Source organism: Atta colombica, unplaced genomic scaffold (genome assembly GCF_001594045.1).
Source record: "Atta colombica isolate Treedump-2 unplaced genomic scaffold, Acol1.0 scaffold96, whole genome shotgun sequence".
NCBI lineage: Eukaryota > Metazoa > Arthropoda > Insecta > Hymenoptera > Formicidae > Atta > Atta colombica.
In genome coordinates, this window is record NW_017259590.1 from 2,515,657 (window position 1) to 2,519,187 (window position 3,531).

General features: G+C 33.1%; 1 non-coding gene across 1 annotated transcript; it reads left to right on the forward strand.

Annotated features, from left to right (window-relative positions):
- The first annotated feature begins 231 nt into the window (after positions 1-231).
- Trnak-cuu lies at positions 232-304 on the forward strand. Its single transcript has one exon. It is a non-coding gene; the product is annotated as a tRNA-Lys (tRNA).
- The last annotated feature ends 3,227 nt before the right edge of the window (positions 305-3,531 follow it).

The following is a 3,531-nucleotide window of genomic DNA, read 5'->3' on the forward strand; positions in this document are numbered from 1 at the left end:
TTCATTTAACTGCCATATAATGTTATTACAGATTATAACCTTAAAGAAAGATTTTTGACCTTTACGATTTTCCTATATTTATAATATCTTATAATTATTTATTTACTATAGTATTTATTTCATGTAATATATATATATAAATTTTCTCAAAATTATACAAAAAAATATTATATGTAATAATATCTATATTAAATATATTCAATTGAGCTACTTTTTATCACGATATTGTAAGCCCGGCTAGCTCAGTCGGTAGAGCATGAGACTCTTAATCTCAGGGTCGTGGGTTCGAGCCCCACGTTGGGCGAATTTATTTTTTTTTTATTACGATTCCTATAATTACATTTATTACAAATTTTACAAATTAAAAATATATTCGTATTCGTGAGATACGAATGACATAATTTCGTTTGCAAATAAATACTTTCCATCACTTCGAATTCGTATTACATGTAATTCAATTTTATCGTTTCCTGCGGTGCGAGGAGACACACTTTTTTATACCAATCTACATAATTTTCAACTCAAAGTTGCTTTTTATATAGAGGAAATATAATATAAATAAGATGCTATTATTTCTTATAACTTCTAATTCTTGATTAATTGGAACTTCGAAACAGCGACATAATTAAAAATGTTATTAGAATAAAATCTAGAAATCTAATTTGAAATTATACACATTTTAAATTCAATATTAAATATTATATATTATATATTAAATATTATATATTATAGACGATATTAATGCAACATTTCAACGTGCGTGGGTTTATACGTGTTCAACTCTATATTACAATTTATGTTTATTTCAATTTATGTGAAGCATGAACAAATTTCCAAATCTTATTTCCAAAAACTTGCCTTAGAATCTATTGCGTGTATTGAATCCGAATGGATTAAGCCCAAACGAATGAATCATCTCTAGAATAACTTAGCATCAGACCTACAAAAATGTTTCAAAAAACCTAAAATTCTTTAATACCTACATATTATTTCTTTCGTATTCTATAAAAAACAAATCAAATCTCTCGCACACTTTTTTTTACTTTAACGTATGTAACTTGGATTATTTAACGTCCATTGTTAAGAGGCAACATAAAACAAATATTTTTATATTTTTATAAGAAAAACAGAAATTCAAATTGTATCGCATCCGAGTCTACAACATCTTGTTATCATATATTATCCCGTTATTTCCCATGTTTTCACAATATACTTGACAGTATCGGAAATTCATCGAGTAGCCATAAAAATATATAGACAATCTAGGAATGCTTTGTCGCATTGCCCGATGAAAGGTATCTCTCTATTATCTTCCTACAAACCGGGGAATATCACGTAAGAAGCAGACATTTCCACTTCTGGATTGCGTCAGCGGTGATCTTTTATGTGAGGAAACAATCGATATATGTCATTCAAACGATCGCATACTTTTTCGGATTCTATCATTGCCTTAATCATCGTATTTCTTCTGAATAAAATTGCAGTTCCACTTGTTACATGATTCCGGACTTTGATTTAGCGGAAATTATTCTGAGGAATTTATATAAAAAAGATGTTAAACTATACTATAAAATACACGACAGACATTCATCAATAATATTACACTGAAATCTATGCAAAATTTGTAATACTTAAAAATTAAATATATATTATTATTTATACATAATATTATGCTTCAAAATTTTACTTTTAAATATTACGAGCATAAGTTCAATAATTTTCAATTAAGCAGTTTTATCAATCTTGATTTAATTATAATTTTGATTGTAATTTTATGAATTATAATTGTAATTAAATAATTTTTTTTCTAAATAAAGATAATGTTTTTTTAGTTTTTTTTCAGTATTATAAAAATTAAGTTTTTCACTATTTAGTTATCTTACGTTAATTTGAAAGATAATACAACTCAATTATAAATGATTCACACAGATTTCTCACGCATTTTGCCTTAAATGAACTTGTGGATTATATGTAATATTTTTCGGTTCAGTATTCATGATATCATGACTTTTATTCTTCTCCTAAACATAAATTTTAATTTAATCAAAAATTGTTCTCTAATATAAAGTAAACCAGAATTCGTTTTTTTTTTAAATGGTCTGTCCTATAAATTTTCGTTCTACGATTTTTTATTTTTTCGATTAAGATATTTTTATAATAAAAGAACTAAATCACTGTTCAATAATTATAAAATTGTATAATATGATGGACACTGTTAGTTACTGACGATCACCCAAATCATAATTATAAGTTTATTCATTCGTGCAAAAATTTGAAATACGCAACGACCGTAACCAGCATAATAATTATACAAACTCGATCTTTTTAACCGCAAAATGATCTGCTTTCTGTTCGTAGAAGCATCCACTGTTTGACTTAGGTGACATTCGATTCCAAATAAGAGAGAATGGAAAAAACAAGATTCAGACGAAGGAAACGAGACGTCGCATCCATAGACTAGCGATAGCAACAGCAATAGCATCTGATCATAGTCCATAAATGCAGTTGTGTAAAAACTGTCAAAAAACATCTTGTTAAAAGAAGCTGCTCGCGGAAGGTGGTGACAGAAAAGAAACTGAAAGAGAAAGAGAGAGAAAGGGAGCAAGAATAGAAAGAAACGGCAGTGTAGAGAAATCTTAATGCGTGTGCGCATGCAAGAGATAATTTCCGAGTGATTTATCTTCTTAGATTCGCAGGTGTCGCGCACGTCCGTCACAGCCTTTATCTTCATCGTACCGTCTTTTTCTTCCCGCCAACAAATAGTAACTCCTTGTGGCGCTTATATTTTACGATCGCAGGATGAGAGGAAGAGAGAATAGAACGAGAGTAGTATTCTTGGGTGCGACAGATCAGGAATAATTGGAGGACGATGCGCGGTCGAAGAGAGAAAAGTCGAAGAGAATGCAAACGTAACGAAGTTTATGCAAAAAGGGCGGAACAAAGATGAATGAGGAGACAGACGAATAAAAAAAAATCGCGACAAAAGAGGCAAAAGAAAGAAAAAGAAAAAGAAATGACAGTGAGAAGATAAGTTCTTAACGACAAAGAAGAAGAGGCTTACTAGTTTGTAGAGAAGAAAAAGAGAAAGGACGAAAGGGCAGAAAAAGCTGTGGCGCGTGACGGTGACCGATGGTGGTGGTCATGGTTCCGATGGTGATGATGCGGTAGCGAACGTAGAGCGAACGAGCTTCCAGATCTGTCGCGTGCTGCGTGCTACTCTGGAACGGGACTCGAGCGGGACATGCTGATACTGAGCGGAACAAAACGACGAGGATAACGCAAGCCATTCCGATGACAATTTCCACGATGATAACGACAATGACGGCCGATAGCGACGACTGTTATTAACAAGTCGGCTCTTTCGAAGTTCCCGGAGCGCGGGATGGGATGGATGCTGCTTCGGCGGGCCTGTGTGAGTAGAACGAGTCGCATCGTGTGTCCCGTTGATACAGTGTTGGTGGTTTCACTCTTGGCCTCCGCCACCGCCGCCAAGCCGCCGTGGTGTGCGCTCGTGTGCCGCCGCCGCCGCCA